Source organism: Camelus ferus, chromosome 12 (assembly GCF_009834535.1).
Source record: "Camelus ferus isolate YT-003-E chromosome 12, BCGSAC_Cfer_1.0, whole genome shotgun sequence".
Lineage (NCBI taxonomy): Eukaryota > Metazoa > Chordata > Mammalia > Artiodactyla > Camelidae > Camelus > Camelus ferus.
Window position 1 is genome coordinate 45,546,952 of NC_045707.1, and position 22,199 is coordinate 45,569,150.

The window sequence follows — 22,199 nt, forward strand, 5'->3', positions numbered from 1 at the left end:
GACAAGAGGAAACATTTGAGGCCTTGGGAAAGTCCTAGGAAATGAAAACAGGATGTGGAAAAGATATCTGCACTCCCATGTTTACCATAGGATACTCACAGTAGCCAAGTTGCAGAAACAACCTAAGTGTCTGTCAGTGGATGAACGGATAAAGAAAGAAGATGTGGTGTGTATACATATATTTTTTTTCTACTATATATAGTGGACTATTATTCAGCCATGAGAAAGAAGGAAGTCCTACCATTTGCATAACATACATGGACCTTGAGAGCATTAGGCTTAGTGAGATAAGCTGGACAAAGACAAATATTTTATATTACTTATATGCGGAATCTAAAAAAGCTGAACTCCTAAAAACAGAGAGTAGAAGGGTGGTTAGGCTGGGTTCACAATTCCTGCTGCTATTCAGACTTGTCCTCTGGTCCCTGCTGCTCTCCTTCCCCCAGCCTATCCCTATCTGTTCTCCCAGATTACTCACAGCACACTAGAAGTTCACAGAGTTCAGAACATGGTGATAGCCCCCACCTTGCTAGCTTAGGCTCTCTTCTTTCTTCTCTAGTCCTCCTCACCTCAGGCTTGACATTTAGAGATTTTTCACTGTGTGCAAATGCTTTTCCTACTTAAAGTCCCACTTGGCCCCTCTAGGGACTCTTAGCAGAGGGTTGAGGTGGGGAGAGAGTGTGAGCAAGCAGTGACCCTGAAAAGCAGCCACTCTGTTTTCCAAGAAACCCCAAAGGCATCAATAACACAACAATGTCTCACATAGTGAAATATTATTCTTGATATTATATAGTAACTTGGCTTGGAGAATTTTTCCTACATTCTCATGCCAAGGCTTCCTACAGATCTACAGAAAGATGAGCAGGCATTGTTTTCTAGAACACAAGGATTACTTGAAATGAGCTATAGTTTAAAATGAGAAGTCATTATTGGGTATATACTAGGATTTTCCTTGTTGATTTTATGGGGCCATGATGTTGTTCCATAATACATCTTCAGTTGCTATGCATGGTATTCTCCTGTTGTCTCTTAGGTAAGTATTCTTTGGCTGACTAGTCCTAGTGGGGAATGGAGAAAATCATAAAACTGGAAATTAGGAAGTCATGACATTAGTGTTCAAATTGGAAAAGACAGTATGGAAACAAATACAGTCATCCCTTGGTATCTGCAAATAATTGTTTCCAGGGACCCATGAACATACCAATATCCACAGACATTCAAGTCCCTTACATAAAATCGTGTGGTATTTGCATAAAACCAACAGACATCCTCCATTCCTTCCATATACTTTAAATCATCTTTCGATTACTAAATGCCTGATACAATGTAAATGCTATGTAAGTAGTTATGAATACTATCTATGTTAACAGTTGCCAGTGTGCAACAAATTTAAGTTTTGCTTTTTGAAACTTTCTGGGATTAATTTTCCAAATATTTTTGATCCTCGGTTGGTCGAATCTATAGCTACAGAACCCACAGACAGGGAGAGCCGGCTGTATTCTGCTTTAATCTTGGTTCACACTGTTAACAAAGGACTGAATCTGGCAAAGTTGAAAACAGCTAACTGCCTGGTCATTGCCATTTAGTAAAAATTTATTTCCCTGAACTCAACAGGACTTAACCTGGCTGTGGTGCTCATTGGGAAATTTCCAGTGACACATGAACTCTGATTTTACTACTCCTGGGTTCAGTTACATCTCCTTGCACAAAATCTTTTTGTGGTCTCTGCCTCTTTCTTCATTCTTTGCCCTGTAAATATACTCTTTGCCCTCCTACTACCTGGTGACAGAGCCACTCAGAGCTGCCTGTTCTCACATTACATTTGGCATCTTCAGAGATAGCTTTAATTCTGGTCTCTGCTCTCAAACTGTTTCATTATTTGATTCACTTCAGACTTTGGGATAATCAGACTGAATTACTCTTGTCTGGTGGGGACCACAGTCTCTTTAGTCCTAGGCTCCCTGTTGCTCCCTTCAGCCATGGCTTTCCCTAGTGGCAAAGCTCTTCTACACAGTGATGGTCTGTGTCGCCTCAGGAGTTAGTTAATACTTCTTAGAGTAACTCTGCGATAACTCTGTCAAAGAGTGGCTCATAGCATTTTCTTCACTGAATATACATATTGCTTGCATAGACCATATCTCATAGTTCTTTTCAAAAAACCTCTTTTAATTAAACTTGCAAAAGGCCCTGAAAAAAACTAAAGTAGAGAAGCTAAAGGAACATACCACAGTCACACTCAAAGCTGCCCCTTGACTCTGTCATTTGGGTCTTTGAAGCAGGACATGGACCAACTGACTCTCTTTTAGCCCATGTCTTTGAGTGTGTTCTTGGCCTTTCCTCCATGACCACCTCCCCTACTACCACCCCCAGATGAAACGGGAACACATACACAAAAGCAGCTTTTAATATTTCTTAGTTCTCCCAACAAAGACCCTCAACACCCTGGGTTATATTGGTAAAGGAATGGAGTCTGTGACTAGAGCCTGTGTCAGAGCCAAGTTACTTCAAATATTTATTAAGCGCTTTCTTCATGCCTAATACCAAGGAGTTCTTGGCACCCACTATGATCTCTAGTCCTGACAGGTTTCCCTGAAAGCATGATTACATCACATGCTTTTTCCAGCCCTCACTGCCCTCCAGTAGCTATGGTGCAATACCAGGTAACTGTGGACTGTTGACTAGAGCAAGCCTGGGCCACAGATGAACCCAAGACAGATGCAATACAGCTGACTACTCCATCCCTCCTCTACCGTCCAAAAGAGCTCAAAGTAAACAGTACCTCTATGTTACGATCATTATTTTGTACTTCCCTCCTTTGCTTCATTACCTCATATCTGCTACTTAGACTGTTAAACACACACCAAACACCAAGACAGAGATAAAGTCACCAGGAAACCCAACTCTATGTGCCAGATCCACCTTTGTGCTTTTGGACTGTTGCTATGTTTGTTCATTTACTTCCTGCTCTGTTAGGTATTAAACCCCAGAAATCTGTGCAAGGCTCAGACTCCTTTACTACAGCCAACTGACTAGAACACTAAGCCCAGCCTAATGCACAGTGTCTTCCTCTTCTCCTCTCCTCTTTTCTCCTCTTCTCTTCTTACTGCTCTTCCCAAGAGCCTGTGAGTCAAACACCATAATATAACAAGCAAGAAGTATACGTTGCAGATATTTCTCTTCTTTATGGTTCTTATAGAAAAGAAGAAGAAAAAGAACTATTGATTATCTTAACCTGCACATAACTTGTAGAACAAAAAGATTCCTGTCAAATAATCCTCCCTCAATAAATTCCCTAAACTAAGACATGACCTTCAAGCATTAATACCCAGACAATACAACATTTGTGTTATTTAATTAGCTTTTTCCTTTTGTTAACGTACATTCCTGTGGTTACACTACTTTCCACTCAAACTTGAAAAAAAATACTACATGGGGTTAAAAAATATTTTTACCAATGCATCCACACTTTTATTCCATTTTTAATTATTTTTTTACCTCCTAGCTAGGATAATTTAATGTTTTGAGGTTATCTCATAACAATGACTAATTTATTAAGTCCTAGAAAATTATAAAAATGAGTCTTTGTGCAAACTTTTGGCATGCTAGAGATTTTTAGTTTAAAAAAAAAAAAAAAGACTGTGACTAATCCAGTAGAGATCACTGTCATTTTGTACCGTCTAATCCCCATTATGAAGTGATTTTTATCGAAATGGGAAGTGATCATCTGGCAGCATAAACCACCATGAAAAAGCTAATTTAATAAATCAGAGGGGTTATTTCATGTCATCTACATGCTCAAACAAAAGGGAGAGCACATTGGCTTTAATAAATCCTCAGTTTCCAGCCAAAGGCCTTTCAGAGCTTTTGGCTGCCTGATCAGAGATCGGGAATTATGAAAGCAAAGAGTTTGGGGGGGAGAGGGGTTGAGGCGGAACTTCCGATTTACCATAAAAAGAAGATTTGAACAGCACAACTTGTTGAGTAGTCTACATGTCTACATGAGTATCTAATAATCATGTAATTATCTAATAATTATTATATCATTTTACACATGAGGAAATTAGACTAAAAAGAGTTAAGAAATTTGCTCATAGTCAGGCAGCTGGGAAAAGATGGATCTGGAATACTAACCTTTCCACAATGTCCACATCATAAAACAGGACATCAGAGGGTGCTACTGGACTTTATCAGTGATTCCATTTCAGTCCCATAGATTGCCTAGCTACTGGACATGATATGTGTGACCTGGTGACTCAGATTACTGTGCTGATGAGGCTCAGAGTCATTCAGTCATAACAAATATTATTGAGCAACTACTATATGCCAGGCACTGTTCTAGATCTAAGAGATACAGCAATGAATAAATGGACAAAGTCCCTGTCCTCACTGGGTTTACACTCTAATAATGAGGAACAGACAAACAAATATGTACATAATAATGCCAGGTAGTGATAAGCTCTCTGAAGAAAAATTTTAAAAAGGGTAAAGAGGAAAAGAGAAAACTTCAGTGGGAGTGCTATTCAATTTAAATGGTCAGGGAAGTCCTCTCTGACAAGAAGACATCTGAGCAAAGACTGAAGGAAATGAGGGGAGGGGAAAAAAAGTAAACCCTTGACATCCAGGGAAAGAGCATTTCAGGCAGAGAAAAGACTAAGTGAAGGGCCTAAGGAGGATGCTCTGTACATTTAAAGAAAAGCTCTGAAGATGCCAATGTGGCTGCAGCAGAATAAGTAAAAGGGAGAGTTGAAAGAGATGAGATGAAATGGGGTAGCAGGGAAGGAGATGATCAAGCAGGGCCCTGTAGATTCTATAAACATTTTGGATTTCACTCTCTGTGAGATGGGAAATCTTTGGGAGGTTTTCTGGATTATGTTTTAAGAGAATCACTCTTAGTTAGCCTATTGACCTGGCTGCCTCTAGTCAACATGACCCCAAACTACAAGCTGGATGAGAGGTAGGATGGTAGTGCAAAGAACATGAGCTTTGGAATGAGACAGATGAATCCATCAGGCTCCAACACCTGCTGCATCATTTACCTTGTACTAGTTCTTTAAGCTCTCTGAATCTCAACTTCCTCAACTGCAAAAGGAAACCAACATAACATACTTAACAGAGTTATTAATTAAATGAGACATTTGTAAAGCACCTGAAATATAGTAGTTAGCACTAAAAAAAAAAAAAATAACCAGCCATTGTAGTTATTTAACTTAGTGATTAAGTTTTGTATTATTTTATCATTATTGCAAATAATATGGGTAAGACCCAGATTGAATAATATTTCCTCTCTGCTACTAGAATAATAATAATAGTAGGAAAAATAAAGGAAGTGCTCTTTCTCTCCTTAAAAAAAAAAACTTTGCATTTTGATAAATTCTCAAAATAAATTTGATAAATACACAAAATTAAAGTAAGTAATCTAATGAATCTCTATGTACACACACATTGTCAATAATCAGCATTTATATAACCTATGTATCCACAGGGAACACTAATTTGAAAAGATACATGCACCCCAATGTTCATAGCAGCGCTATTTACAAGAGCCAAGACATGGAAACAACCTAATGTCCATTGACAGATGACTGGATAAAGAAGCTGTGGTATATTTATACAATGGAATACTACTCAGCCATAAAAAAGAATAAAATAATGCCATTTGCAGCTATATGGATGGACCTGGAGACTGTCATTCTAAGTGAAGTAAGCCATTTGAAAGAGAAAGAAAAATACCATATGATATCACTCATATGTGGAAACTGAAAAAAAAAGTCACAAATGAACTTATTTACAAAACAGAAACAGACACACAGACAGAGAAAACAAACATGGTTACCGAAGGAAAAGGGGGTGGGAAGGGATAAACTGGGAGTTTGAGATTTGCAGATACTAAGTACTATATATAAAATAGATAAACGAGTTTCTTCTATATAGCACAGGGAACTATATTCAATATCTTGTAGTAATCTATAATGAGAAAGAATATGAAAATGATATATGTATGTATATGTATGACTGAAACATCATGCTGTACACCAGAAATTGATACAACATTGTAAACTGACTATACTTCAATTAATAAAGAAAACAAAAAAATTAGCATTTATACAACCTTATTTTATCTTATTTTTCTGGGTCATTTTAAAGCAAATCCCAAATATATTTTCATTTCACCAGTAAATACTTCAGTTTGTCTCCCTAACAGTAAACAATTTTTTTAAAAACAAAACCTGAACACAATGATCATATCTAACAAAACTAACAATCATTTCATGGTCATATTTTCCAGTTGTGTCAAAAGTATCTTTTTACAATTATTTTGCTCAAATCAGGATCTAACCCAGGCCCACAGAGTTCAGTTGGCTAATATGGCTTTCAGGTCTCCTTTCATCTGTAGTAGTACCTCCCCTTCCCCTTTCTTTTTCCCCCATGACTCTCATTTTTGAAGAAATTGTCCTTTGGAGGATTTGCTCTATTAATGGCAGGTTAATAATGTTCCTTCCATATGCAATGGATAAGAAGCCCATATATTGTACTGTAGACACATTCCAAGTGCCTTCAGGAAAAAATAAGAGGAATGTTTTCTGCTTCCGAGACAGGAGCTTAACACTATCAACTCTTGAAGAGAAAATGCCACTTAACATGGTAAGGAAAGGATCACCAAGAGCAGACTTAGACTCTTAAACCTGGACATAAAGGACTATTGTGAAAACAGACCATATTACCTGAGGGCTTTCTTCCAGTCCTAAAATTCTCTGGAACCTATCATTAGATATGTATTTAGATAATCACCATAGGATAATGACCAAAAGAATTCCTGTTTTCTGTTCAAGATCAATCAGAAATGTTTCCTTATTGGTAAGAAATGATAAGATTATTTCCTGTCCTAGTGAAAAGGAAACAGATCAGTTATTAAACCTATAATGGCCTTAGAACTGATGGCCCAATTGGGTTGGTTTAGCTAAATTCAACTCTGAAGTCATAGCTAGAACTAGTGGGTCTTCATCAGTTCTTTCATGTAATTCTTTAGAACAAGACCCAAAAGAATTAAAGGGATACTGACAAGTTCCAATTGAACATAAGTGGTTTTTTGAGATGGGAGAAAAGAAAACCAGGTACCTCCTATTGATTCCATACCATGTTATTAATAAGTTTTGCCAAAGGATCACTCATGAAAATAACTACCAAAGAGCTAAATTGTCAAGATCTTTTCCAGGAACTGACTTCTGGAAGAAGTCAAAAAGTTAAATTTAGATATTGGTTCCCATATGCTTTATTTAACCATCAAGTACAAAATTGCTTTATAGACTTAATTAAAGGTCAGAATTAGAAATGAAGTATTTGTATTCATTGCAAATTATTTTGGACTTAGGGATCCTTTAGACATGTCCATGTGAGCCATGTGGGAGTTGGAAAAAGAAAGCATGGTCTCCCACTCATAGCTAATTCTGGTGCTGGTAATCAGGGAAACACAAAAGGCAGCCAAGTATGGACTGGCAGCTCCAACTAGCTTGTTTTGTTATTTTGTCTTTCACTCAATAATCAACCTTCCTTCAGCATTCATTGGAGTGTGACCTAGCACTAGACCCACTGTGTTCCGAGTATAATAATTCTTCATCAAAACATGAAGCCAGGAGTCTGGTTTAACACTGACATTCACTCTTGATTAAGATGGATAATTCAGAAAGACATTATTGTTGGCAAACAAATCACAGAAGGAACTCTGTAGGCCACAGGACACAAGGCAAAACAGTGGGGAGAAAAGAGAATGGTAGGAGAAGAAAATAGGTGAGAGAAAGAAATAATTTTTTTTAATATCCCAAATATGTGATGACAAGGATAACAGAAGAGTAGGAGGAAAATGAGGGAAAATAAATTATAGTGATAGCTTTGGGTTCAAGATGTTTTTAAAAGGCAGCACACATAGGATAGCGAGGGGAAAACCAAGTCTCTTCTGTCCTGGGCTGGTTGTGAAGAAGAGCAGGAAGGTCTAGGGTAGCCCAGTACGTGCTTCATTAGTACTAACTAGAGAAGTGAGTGAGGCTCTGTCTTGGGTAAGGCCTCCCCTGCATAAGCAAAGGTCTGAGCTGTGCCACTGGGGCTTGATCTTTGGGGTGTGAGGAAGACACACCCAGCCTGTCCAACCTACATGTTTTTTATCTTACTGTCCATGTCTTTTAAAGCCCAGAATTGATAGAAAAAAATTTTAAGTCTTTAATTTTAAATTTCAATAGGAAGAATTTTGGTTAAATTTAATCAAGACTGTAATGAGTTGCTCTAAAAGAAAAAAGAAAAAACCCCCAAAAGCTTACAATAAATAAGGGCTGTTCCTTGGAAGAAGGCATAATGTATTGATTCTGCTTCTTTCAACTAGAATCAATAAGACCAAAAGGAAACTATAGGCAGACAAATTTCAACTTAATACAACAAGAACTTTTTAACACTTCTATTGGCCCAAACATGAAAACAAGCCACACCTTGAAAAAGTGAAATCTATGACACTAGAAACAGTCAATATTGGCTGAGTTCCCAACAGGGAAATTGAATACAAGTGGTTTCCAACTTTTGTAAGTATAGGGACCCCTTTTAGGTTTAGTTAGAATCCCTCAGGTTCTCTTTGTGCTCTTAGTAGCTATTAAGAAAACATGATGACTAATGCCATAGAACTGTCCACTTAAAAACGGTTAAAATGGTAAATTTTATATTATGAATAGCTTACTACAATTAGAAAATCATGGTGACAAAATATGAATTTAGTAATGCTTTTTAAATAAATTTGTGCTTTATATAACATTTATGCATGTTAGGAAAATCATGTTCATTATCTCCTTTATTTATTAATTTACAGAATGCATAATATGTCCTAGGCACTAAAGCAGCCACTGAAGACACAAAAGTGAGCAAAAACCAATATGGCACCCAACCACATAAGAGTTGTTATTTATTGATTTACAGACAGCACTGTCTCACATGCTGATTGGAAAACCCTGTCTCTAATTCCCCAGTTTAAGAATCCTCAGCTCACAGGTTGAGAACTATTGGTACAAAGCAATCTCCCCCTTCTTTAGCCATCAAACCTGTACTGTATGCACTATAAACAAAAACACAAGTTAGGAACAATACTTGGCTACAGGTAACATGCTAAAGTGTGAAAAGTTCATCCCATGATGATTTGGTCATAAGAAGATAGATTTAGGATCTTTTTCATGGTAATCCAATATAACCTTGATAGAAATGTGAAGATGATTGATACATGTTGATTTGTTAGTCTAGTTTAGACTTTTGGTGCTATCGTACAAAAGGGGAAAAAGAAAAGTATTTTTTTTTAAGTTCTTAGGAAGGATTATTTAGGGCCATCTAAAATAGGACTATAAACAATTAGTTTAAAATAAAAAGGTTTTGCTTTAATATCACACTCAATTTTAGTGTTGTAAAAGAATAGTCAGATAGTTAACAATTTACCTGATATCTTGGGTGCCTGCCAAGTTACTTGCTGATTTCATTCCAAAATGTGTCCTGCCAGGGGCTACAAATGAGAGGGATTCTTCTGTTTTGCATCTGTATTTGATACGTGTACTTTTAGGAGAGGAGTAAGGGGAGAAAGAGGGTCTTTTTAATTCAGCCATATACTTTGACAATGGAGAGCCTCTGAATAATCAGATTTTTTTTCCTTCCACTTGGCCCCCAGCTGAGCAGGTTGCAGTCCTTTCCTAACTAGAGCGCTGCAGGGGGTGTGACAAGTGTAGACATTACTAGACATTTGCATTTAAAGAATTAATAAAAATTCCTCATTTGTCTGAAAGCCCCATGAAGTTTATAACCTTGACACTTTACAACCCCCTACAATGGTTTCTCTCCTGGTATGGCCAAACAAACCAACATAAATCTGTATTTTAAAGAATGCAATTAGTAATGTGCTACTGGACCGCATACTGGAACTATGCAGTTCCCTGGCCACAGAATTTCACAAAAGGGAAACAAACAATACAAAACAATGAAAAGCATTCCCTGGGCTATATTAACCTTTAGGTCACCCATATTAATGGCAGCTATTCCATGTGAACATTTCTTATTTCAAGCAAATAATCTACTGAGGACAAAAGGTCAAAACTGATTTCTTTGGGGTTCACATAGAAGAACATTTTTTCACTTATTCTTGCCTGGAAATTGATATTAGTGGTGATTCCTGGGGGTGATTTTCAAGGTTTGGTTTGCAAATCTACATTACGGTTCTCTGTGATCCACTCCTACCACAGTACCTGAGCCCAGTCTACCTCTGTGGTCCTGTATACTACTTAGGGTAACACAGAAAGAGGTAATTAGGGCTGTTGCCCAGACCTCTAGACTCCTGAGAATGGGTCTGCCAAGAGAAACTGATGGGCTCTACCATCAACACCCTGCAGTGCAGGTGTAGTGCCAGGAAGGGGGTACCTGATGGAAAATTCAAGAATGTTTCCTAAGCCAAGGGAGAGAGAAGGAACCTGGCCCTGAGCTGTTACTGAAGAAGACAGAGAGCACAGGACATCGATTAGGACTCCACAGGCCTGCCTCTCTTGTGTAACCCCAGAAAAGAAATTTCTTAGAAGATAAATGGAATCCCAAACTACTTAGGCCACTGAAGGCTTTGGAACAGACCCAGGCGCCCTCTAGAGGTGACACTGAGGTTTTTAGTCACTGGGAAGTGAGGATGTTTGGGAAGGAGTTGGGGGATAGGAACCAAACACAGAGACTGGAGAAAGTCCCCAAGACCACCTACTCAACTGGGATCTGCCAAGGAAGCCTGGCTGATAAGAATAGTTCCCAGTAGCAGCAATGTTGAGCTCTGTCTTCTTTTTCGGTTTGTCACCCTTATGGGAAATTGAAGTCTCTTTTGGCTACTTACATCTAGGGGTGGATGGGGAGGAAGAAATGGTGGTCTTTTCTTCTTTTGGAAGTCACTGTGTGATTGTGAACGCTTTTATCTCAGATTGGCTGGATGCTTGACTCCAAATTATTTCCTCTTATTTCTTCCCCTGAAAAACCCTTGCAGACGTCAACCTTGCCACTTCCCCAGAGGCCTGACTAAGGCTGCTGCTTCTCATGATGCCCCTAATGTGAGAGCCATTCTACTAAGCATAGCTTTCTTCAGATGGTCACCACCAATGCTCCCCCTGCTCTGGTCTTGGAGGTGCAGCATCACCTTCCTCTTTGCCACACCTTTTGAAGCATGCAACAGGCCCTTCTGGTAATTCATCACAGCAGACTACCCCCTACAACAAGGCTTCAACAAAGGATCAAAAGTAACCAACTGGAAGAGAGCCTAAGATTATCTGTTAAATTGTAAACTAAATGCATTTGAATTATCTGGAGTATCTGTTACAAACAAAATTAAGGGCCCCATTTTATACTTAATTAGAATTTCTAGAAGTGGGTCTCAGATGTGTCCCCAGGAGATACAGATGCACACCAATATTTGAATCACTAGCATAGGAAGTAATTTACAACTGCTATAGGATGTGGCTCCTCTCAAATCCCAGGGGCCAGAAGTCAACACAAGGAACCCTCAGAGTACAACCATGCTAGTTTTCAACTGCATTCATGTGGGAAATATTGGCTCACCCCCACCACTGACGTGTGCATGCAATAAAACCCAGAAAAAATGCCACAAGATCCAGTGAGAGAAAAGAGTTCTCTCTTCATCCTGTCTAAAGCTCACCCAAGTCCTGCTTAATTTCCAATCCCAGAAACCACTTCTTCCAAGATGACTAAGTTTCCAAAATGACAAGTTTCCACTGTCATCATGGAAATTACCACCCCCAACCCAAGAAGGTATGATCTTGCTCTGAAAGTCTCAAGAATAATCACTTCAATACATTTCTAAAAGCCTGGGTCATTCCTTTCCCAAATAACACCAGAGTTCAGGCACCCAAGCTGACTTCACCAAGTCTAATTCAGTTCTTTTTATAGTCTCTCCTCTGTTCTAAGATAAATATAGTGCCTATATCCCTTTCCTGTAGTTCTCTTGGTCCTGGCTTAGAGTATGTGGTTAATCTCACTTAATTAGAACACAACAAATCTCCCCAAGAAAAAGAAGTAACAGACAGAGGAGTCTTGATCCACACCTGGAAAAGACATTTCAAATTCTTTGATTCTAAAATGCCATAAATTCTCAAACAGAATATCAATATGATGCAGGATGTTTTTCAGTTATTTACAAACCATCATAAATATTTAAATTTAGATTCAGGACCCTCGGTGTCATTTAAAATAATTTCAAAAAGATTACACTTTAATATAGCATTGAAAGGTTACTGTGTGTTCAAAAGGGCATGAAAATAGAGCAATATACTAAATGTACACAGAAATGTTTTACTCACTGACAAATAGCATATATTTATCCATATTCTACTTCATTCTACTTCATTCTACAATATTACAAAGTTTGAGATTTTATCTATTTCAAAACTTCCAAATCACTTTTTTCTTAATGGAGGTACTGAGAATTGAACCAGGGCCTCATGCATGCTAAGCACACATATTTATCACTGAACTGTATCTCTATCCCCAAAAATACTTCTTACAAACCACATGATACGTGGTATCAAACAGTGACCTCCATTTGGCATAACACTTACTGATCCTCTTTACCACTTTTAGGATTAATAGGATAATTTCAGAGCACATTAATTAAAGAAAGCTGGGATATAGTCTGTACTCTGCATTTGTTTTTATTTTCTTAGTTAAATTACATATAACTGTAAAAGTCAGACAGCTTTCCTTGACTATTATCCAGAAAATTTTGAAATAAATTTAGTGCCTGAGTCTTTCGTGATGTGTGAATCAGTCATTCAAATCTCTCCTATATTTGGCAATTTCCACTGCCTTTAACTGCATTGTCGGGCCCATGACACATAATCTTTTGGCACATGTCAAAGTACCAAAATGAAACAATATTTGTGTGTGGCTCCCCTTCTTGGAACCAAGCATGTGAATTTTGCTAATCAAGAAAATATAGGGGGCAGGGTATAGCTCAGTGGTAGAGCATATGCTTAGCATGCACAAAGTCCTGGTTTCAATTCCCAGTACCTCCATTAAAATAACAAACAAACAAATCTAATTACCTCCTTCCCCCACCCCCAAAAAATAATTTAAAAAAAAAAGAAAACATAGACAGCAAGCCAGTCTTAGAATAACAAACTTTTATTCCCTCATTAAAAAATACGTATCTCATAGATCTATATTCATGTCCTTTTGAATACACAATAACTTTTCAGTGGTATATTAAAGTGCAATGTTTTAGAAATTATTTTAAGTTACACTGAGGGATTCAAATTTAAATTTAAATATTTATGGTACTATGCAAATATACCATAATGTATGGTACTACTCAACCAATGTGACAATCAGATGATAAGAATTTTTATACAGGGCTAAGTTTCCAAGTACACATAAATGATAACTACGTAAAAATTTCTTTTGATGGACAACTCTGTTGGCAATTGGCAATTTCAGAATCATTAAAATGTAAAAAGAGAGGAAAAACCCTGGAAAGATATGACTCTATTTGCACTGTAAAAACATGTAAGAACATGTATAAATAGTTTTATATCTAGAAAAAACTTACACCATACACACGCGTGCACACACACCAGTTACAGAAAGCTTAAAATTTTAAATATGAAAAGCAAAACTTTGAGACTGTTAGAAAAAAATATGGGATTTAGAAGAATGATCAGTAAATCTGACGAGATGTTCAATATCACTAGTAATCAGAGAAATGTAAATTTAAACAGTGAATGAGAGGCCATCAGACTGGCATAAATTAAGAAGTCTGATAATACCCAGTGATACTGAAGAGGTGGAAAAAATAGGAACTCTAATGCACTATAAGTGACATAACAGAGCAATTTGGTAATATTTAAGTTAAAGATACATCTCACTTGTTGGTTTATACCATAGAAAAGCTCTCAGACATGTACACAAAGAAACACATCAAGTATAAAACCTAAACATCCACCAAAAGAATAATAGGTAAACTGGTATATATAAAAAGGATGATACACTAGACAGCAGTTTAAATAAATGTATGAGAGAAACAACTGTCAACACATATAAATATTTTATGTTAAAATATTTTATGGGATGATAAACACTAAATTTAGGACAGTGGTTATCACAGGAGAAGGACAAAGGAGGGGTACACAGGGTATTTCAACCAGTATTTCTTATAAGAGTACTTTTCGGTACTCACTTTTTAAAAATCCTGGCCAGAGGATCACTGGGTCAGTGACAACAGTAACTACATCTGTTTGGTCCTAATATACCTCTCCCTCGCTGGGCTCATCTCTGACCATATCACCTCTGATAAACTCTGACTCACAAGATTTCAATTATCCTTCTGACTTCTGCTTTAATTTGGGAGGAGAGATTATTTATGCCTACTCTTTGGTTTTAGATGGAAAAAAGACTGTCTTAGGTAACAACAGTTTTCTCAGTGGGCTGGTCCTCTATCCCTTTTAGAAAAAGTCTCCCATTGTTCCATAGTAGCAGTGCAAGCACAAAACAGCTCTTAGACTTCTGGCTTTGTTCAATGCATAAAAGTTATTTATTAAAAATTAATTTTTTCTTGCCCACTACCTTTGGGTTATATTTGAACTCAAAACACTACCATTTCTGAAATAAGTATTTTTAATAATTAATTTGATTCACATAGCTGCATTTGGGGGCATGTTGGGGAAGGGTAAACAATTGAGGAGGAATATAACCATGCAATCTGTTCCCAGGACCACTCTTAATGACTAAGCTGTATCCAATACTGGAGAAAGGTTTATCAAATGTTTGCACAAGCCATTGTATCTTGGCATATCAAGAGGAGATTTTTACTCAGCCAGCTGATTAGTATTCATTAAAGTAGATTAAAATATCTACTTTGGTTCTCAGACCCACTCTGTCCAACCTCAATTCTAACCATTTACTCAAGTCCTTCTTGCCTGACAAGGTATTAATTCCTAGTCTATCTTTGGTCTACCTCCACCCTCCAGAACCCTGCCCAAATTATGGAACTGATAATGGAAACCCTAGAGCTGCAAATGGGTTGCTATGAATGAAGCAATGGGGCACTCATGCAGGAGTGCAGGAGAGAAGGTCCAAGCCAATCTGTTCCCCAAATACATTTTGCAGTGCTTACAAAATCACATACACACAGCCACTGATCAAGTTTCGTTTGTTGGACAAGTCAAAACTATCTTTACCATTAGAAAAAAAATTACTGGGTTAGAGAATTTACTTCTCACATATAGGAACTGAAAGAAACTACTGACTTGAAAATAAGTTTTTAAATTATTTCACCCATTAATACTGAGGTAACTATAAACTATGGACTCATTAGTCTTAAATTTAAAAAGTTATCCTAAGAAAATAACAAAGATACATCTAAAGATTTATATTCAGTGGTATGTGGCTGAATGTTTATATAAAAAAGGAAAAATTGAGCCCAGTCTAAATGTTCAACAATAGGAATTTTGATAAGTAAGTTGTAGTATGTTCACCTGATTAAGCTTTAAAATTATATTACCAAGTAATAGCTAAATAAATAGTAAAATGTATAAAATATATGGTGAGAGGAAAAGTAGATAGTAAAACATTGTTGTATTTATATAGATTTTGATACAAATTTTGTAAAAACAAAAAATTTTGTAAAAGAAAAAATGGTTGTGTGCATTTCTTTAAAAAGACTGGAAAGATATATAACAAAATATTTGTTTTTATCTCTGATAAAATTTTAGGTGAAATTCTTTCAAATTTTCTACAATAAGCATTATTTTACTTACATATAGATATACACTTGTATTTTGGTTTGTTGAAATACTGAAAAATGATTTTATTATGGAAGTATGTTTGTTCCTTAAATCACTTTAATTTGAAAATCAGTATAAATATAACAACATTTTATTATGAAAAAAACATTTTATTATGGAGACTACTGAGTGATTACATATTATTATTCATATTACTAATTTAATTATCACAAAATATTTATTTAAGCCTTGTTCTTTTGCATAGACATATAAATAATATTCCTATATTGTTTTTATCTCATCTGCTTTTCTTATTATTTGAGTATGCATGAAAATAATATAGAGGAAAATGTTACCCAACGCCCACTACTAAAGAATAGTAACAATAAGCATTCAAAGGAGCCTGCTAATAATATTGTTTCTTCTGTTGGAAAAGATAAATTTTAAGATAGCTAATCGTAACCAATAGATGACCTTTGCTATGCAATGAAACAACTCGGGTTTCCCATGATCCTGTATTATCTGTCTTTATATTAAACAGTGTTAGCTTATATAATTTAGGGGCTATAAATTATTAACTCTAAAAATGATTAAAAGGAGAGTTACAGTTTATTCTTCAAGGTTCTTAGTCTTTTACAAACAGCAAAAAGGGAATAAAATTTTCAAACAGATATTTTTAAAGTGTTGACTTTTGGAATTCTTAATAGCCCATCTCTTCATGGGATTTATGCCACTGAAAACAGATAAATCACAGAAAGAAAACATCATCCATCTAATTATTCCAATGAGGATGAGGCAGAGAAAGGAAGGGGAAAGTTTCCACCCAACAACCTAGTTTCAAGCCTCCATGGGTTGTTGGGATATAACACCATGACCAGTTTAAACACACCCATAAAACGGTATTCCTCTGACTACTTATTTAAAAGATTAGTGCCAGATATTGAAGGGAGGGTGGGAGTGTGAAGGCTGAATTTCATTAGTGTGGATCTTTAAATTGAGCCATCAAATAACAATAATATTTTTCTCCAACTATGCAACATGGGACAAAAAGGGCAGGGAAGCTTTAAAAAGCTATTCATGAGAAAAAAATCTGAGCTCTGAGTCAGCTGTTTACACATTCTAAATGTATTTCATCCACTTTAACATAACACCACCCCTGGTGGTGATGCCTGCCAAGCTCCAGACTGTCTTAAGTTTAATGACCCAAAGAAGTTGACTATGGACTTTAAAATGTCCCCAAATACAGTGTTCTCCAAGGTAGAAAGGAAGCACCTGGCTCTTGGACTAGCCCTTCTCATAAATCTGCTACTGTAGAAACTCCCAACTTGGAATCTCTTCCTTCTACTTACACAGATGGTATCATAACTGGAAGGAGTTTCCCAGATAAAAAGTAAGCATGGTTCAAGGTTGAGACCTTATTAGCATTTCCAAAGAGCTGTGAAAAGCTGCTATTCTCTCTCCCCTGCCAAGTGAATTTTGTTTTGCTGAGCTTTGGCACTGTTCCTCTGTTGTCATGGTGGGGCATTATTGTCACAGCTGTCTCAGGGGGTGCTGCCTTGAATATGTTTAGAAAATAACACACAAATAGGGAACATGACATTCGCTATACCAAAAAAGCTTTTTTAAGGCAACCACACCTACTATAGCAAAACTTCAAACTGGTATTATAATCATTACTTTGCACTTTTAAAACTATGGAGCCAAAAGATGAAAATAGGTGAATGAATTTGCTACTTACTACAGAGATAAGAACTGAGTACATACAGATGCCTTCACTAAAAAGAGAGGGCAAATAAAAAGAATACTTTGAAGATCTTTTTAATATGAACAAATGATGCAAACTTTCTCAAAAATACTTAGAACCATTCCTGCTTCATTTAGTAAATTTTCTCTTTCAAAGTGACAAATTCTTTTGTTTTGATTAACTTGCTCTTGAGAAAACAGTGGGCTGACAGCAACATGAAGTTACTCTCAATTTCATATTGATTATGAATAAAGAAGGTGATTAGAGAAGTTAAAAGTGAATACAAGGCCTTGAATGATGGGTAAAATGTGAATGTTATGCAACATATTGGAATTTCCTTTACAAGTATGCTGCCTTTAGGATATTATGTTTAACCAGAATTGCAGGTAAGAACCTGAACTATCGTGCATTTAATGAAATGTTATTCATTATATCCTCACTAGTAAATAAGTGGCTTAGAGGTCATTTGCCATATCCTAAGCACTTTCATAAAGATTTCAAGTTAAAAACAAAAACAAAAAACTTTATCTTTAGTTACTACTCCTAACTGGCATCTTCAGAATCAATGGAAATGGGAGCATTTCTCAGTACCATCCAGATTTGCCATGGAATTTTTGAGAAGGTTATTTTCCAAATCATTGCTCCTTTTTCTAGAAATAGATTAGTGATTAAAATAAAATAATACTTCTAGTAGATCATGATTATAAATATTTAGAGATTCCTCACAATAAGATATAGTTGCATTAAGACATGGGCTTGAACACCTTAACAGAATCCAACATAATAGTGACTTAGGAATGAAGAATTATTTCTCCTTCACATAAAAGTCTGAGCTGGGAGATGATGTGGAGTGTAGGGTGGCTTTCTTCCATAGGTCATCCAAGGACCCAGATTTCACCTATATTATTGTTTCACTAGAGCAGGGGTAGAGAAACTACAATCAGTAAGGTGGTCGCCTGTTTTTGTAAAAAAAAAAAAAAAAAGTTGTATTAGAACAGCCATGCTCAATTATGTAAGTATTATCTATGGCTATTTTGAGCTATGATGGCAGAATTGAGTAGTGTGACAGAGACCCTATGGCCTGTAAGTCAAAATATCTCTTATCAGGCCCTTTAAGAAAAGTTGCCAACCCCAGCAAAGAACTTTACTAAACAAAGCTCTCTACTGCACAAATCTGATTCACCACCACATTGCAGCTAGTGTGAAAAGATAAAAAGAAAAGTAAAGATTTCTTAAGGACAAGGATCATCTCCTTTCATATCCCATTGGCCAGAACTTAGTTATATGGCCTACCTTCAGAGGCAACTGGAAAATGTTGTTTCTAGCTTGATAGCCATGTGCCCCACTAAAAACTGGAAGTTCTATTAATAAAAGAAAGACTGAGGGAATGGATATCAGAGGCCAATTAGCAGGCTCTTCTACAGAACACCTCTTTGGCCACCCAAGTACTGATACATACCCTTCTGATACATAAAAACACACTCACCTCCTTCCCATGGGAAACCCATCCAACGTCCCACCCAGTTACCACATCCATCTAAGAGTTCAACATCTCTGAGTACTGAGCAGTCCTCTCCATCATGTCTGGATGTGGCTTCTTTTGGAGTAGTGACTCATAAGAGAGCCAATATGCTGTGGTACGGCAAAGACAAGATAACCACAATAAAAACTCCAAGCCAGAAAAGGAAAGAATGGGAAATATACAGTAGTCACTGGTCCACAGCAACTGTCAAATCCTAATGAGCAGAACTGCAAAGATCCCCTGCCCTGGCAGAGAGTAAGTCCCTTGGTTTGCCCTTCTGATCACCTCTGATTCTGCCATATGGGGAGGGGGGGGAGTTCTTTAAATATTATCCCCTGTGGCCACATCTGAAGTCAGTACTGGAAACTAGGTCCTTCTTGGAGATTTGAAATTTTCTCAGCATGTTTCCCGCGGTGTAGGCTCAGAGGCCCCAGGAGTTGTATCAGGGTTGAAAACTCATAGGTTTATGGTTTCTTGCAGATATTTAATAGTTTTCCGTAAGTGGTGCACCTGAAATTGTATAGTACACAATCTGCAAGGGTATTTGTGATGACTCTAACCCTGATTGAAGTCAGATTACAGAAAAGGGCAAGGAGACCCTTTAGAAGACACTCACTGTGAAGGTGGAAGGAGTGTAGACTCATGAGCCAACCTTTACAAGAAGGGTTGAAAGTCAGAGCGCTGCTTCCAAGTACTTTGCAGTTAATATCAGAATCTATCCTGAACCAGCCACATCAGCGCTATGAGTGTGCCTATGAGGGAATTAGGTGGGGACTAGTAAACTGAGTAGAGCTCTACCTTTTGGGATCTAGAGTTTTTGCCAGAGTATACCCCAGAGTGAGCATTACACACAGAGAGGGAATTTTTCTCCTCTCTATTATACCTTCAACATAATTATATCCTAATTATATAAATGTTTTACCCTTCCTTCCAAACAAAGTAAATACACCCCTTCTATATGAGATCTTCTTATTATACCCAGGTCAGAATTAATCAATTCCTCCTTGGGGCTCCAATAGTACCTACAAATTGTGATCATTTACTGGCTGGTTACTGGTTCCTTAACTTCCCTGTGCTTTAGTTTCCTTATGAAAATAATAGTAAAGATCTCATGGAATTGTTACCAGAATTAGATCTGTTAATACATGGAAAGTATTGAGAACAATTCCTGTTATATGAAAAGCACTTGATAACATCTGGCTATGATTATTATTATGAGCCAGTGAGTTCCATTTTTGCATAAGCAGTTGGGATTGGGTGTCGGTAATTTTCAACTTAAAGTGGCCTGACTCAGTTTTACTTTTGTAAGAAATTGCTAAGAGACAAGACCCAATCCCTCTAACACAAGTTCATTTTTTTACTTCTGATTTTACTGAACTTTCTAGAAATTAGTTTTGGGGACATGTGAGATGGAAGAAAGCTAAATTTTAAATTGCACACTGAATCTGTCATGCCTCTATGTTCAACAAGCATAGTGGACACTGTTAGTCGATTACCTCATGAGATCCATTACCTTCATGACAATACACTCATAGGTTCAAGTCTGTGTTCCCATCTGCCTTACACAAAGCTGATCCAATCTCAGCTTCTGGAGTAATCCTAAATTATCTAACCAGTGGTTTTCATTCAGGGTGATTTTGCCTCCCATGAGACATCTGGCAAAGTCTAGAGACATTCTGGTTGTCATAACTGGTTGGGGGTCAAGGCTAGGGATGCTGCTAAACAACCTGCAATGCACAGAAGAGTCCCTCACAACAAAGAATTATCCAGCCCAAAATGCCAATAGTGCCAAGGCTGAGAAACTCTAATCTAAAAGGAATCCCATCCCTCTTATGAGGGGTAATGATATGTGACTGAATTCCAAAGAAAGAAATAGGAGAAGAGGTTTTCTAGATGCTTCTGGGAAAGTTTTTCATCTCTTCTAAAAAAAGAAGCTTAGGAGTGTCTCTGTCTTTCCTTCTCCCTCTCTCTCCCTCTTGCTCTCTCTCTTCCATGTCACGTGCTAAATTTGCATGCAGCCTAATTGCTCCAGTTGCCATCCTCCAACACCAAAGGGAACCGGCCTGAGGATTAGAACAGAACAGAGCAATATCAAGATCTTCTGTCTTTAATAACATATTGAAACCACTGGATCCACCCTGCCTGCCACTGGAGTTCTTCTTACGTGAACTAACACACTTCTTCATTTTTAAAGTCAGTTTGAGTTGTATATTTCATGAGTTGCATCAACATTAGCTTTTATTAAATACCTTTTGTGCCAGGAACAGTATTTGGCACTAAAAATATAAAAATGAATAAGACAGTCAATTGGCCCATTGTAAAATATTTATTCTAAAAGAGGACATGGATCCCTAAAGAAATAATTACATGTGCTGTAATAGAGATAGGTGTAATGAGAGCCCAATGGAAGAAGTATTAGTTCTTGCTTTTCTGGGAAATCAAATCTATCCCCTTACTAAATTCTTTAAGGGCAAAGAATCAAATCATTTTCATCTTCTTATTCTCAATATTTGGCATGATCTGTTGTACACAGGCATTCAATCATATTTTATTAATTTAGCTAATTATTTATCAAAAGAATCATTTTTACTAGCTTCTCTAATGTGCTTGTTAATTTTTTAGAGAATAAGATTGAGTCCAAATGCAATGCATGTTTTAGTTAATATTTCCTCCTATTTTGCCAGAAGTCTCCAGCCCTATCTAGTATGAATGTATGTGTATTTGTTGTACTTCCAAAATGTGTTTAAAATATCTTAAAATATAAAATACAAACACATCTGAAAGGACATTTTTCCAGAGAAGACATACAAATGACCAATGGGTATATGAAAAAATGATTGACATAACTAATCATCAGGGAAATTCAAATCAAAACCACAACATGGGCAATATCACCTCACATCTGTTAGAGAGGCTTCTATCCAGAAGTCAAAAGGTAGCAAGTGTTGGTGAGAATGTGTAGAAAAGGGAACACCTGTGCACTGTTGGTAGGAATATAAACTGGTACAGCCATTACAGAAAACAGTCTGGAGGTTCCTCAAAAATTAAAACTAGAACTACCACAAGATTCAGCAATCCCACTTCTGGGTACATATCCAAAGGAAATAAAACTATTATCTTGAAGAGATACCTATACTTCCATGCAGCATTATTAATAATA

At 36.9% G+C, this 22,199-nt stretch overlaps 2 long non-coding RNA genes across 2 annotated transcripts in view; one reads left to right on the forward strand and one right to left on the reverse strand.

The window, feature by feature from the left end:
- Positions 1-22,199, reverse strand: part of LOC106729986 — a 164,418-nt gene that overhangs the window by 111,894 nt on the left and 30,325 nt on the right. The window lies entirely within an intron of this gene.
- Positions 4,470-21,911, forward strand: LOC116667721. The gene is made up of 5 exons (XR_004324727.1): positions 4,470-4,482; positions 4,650-4,654; positions 7,632-7,633; positions 18,569-18,577; positions 21,824-21,911. It is a non-coding gene; the product is annotated as an uncharacterized LOC116667721 (long non-coding RNA).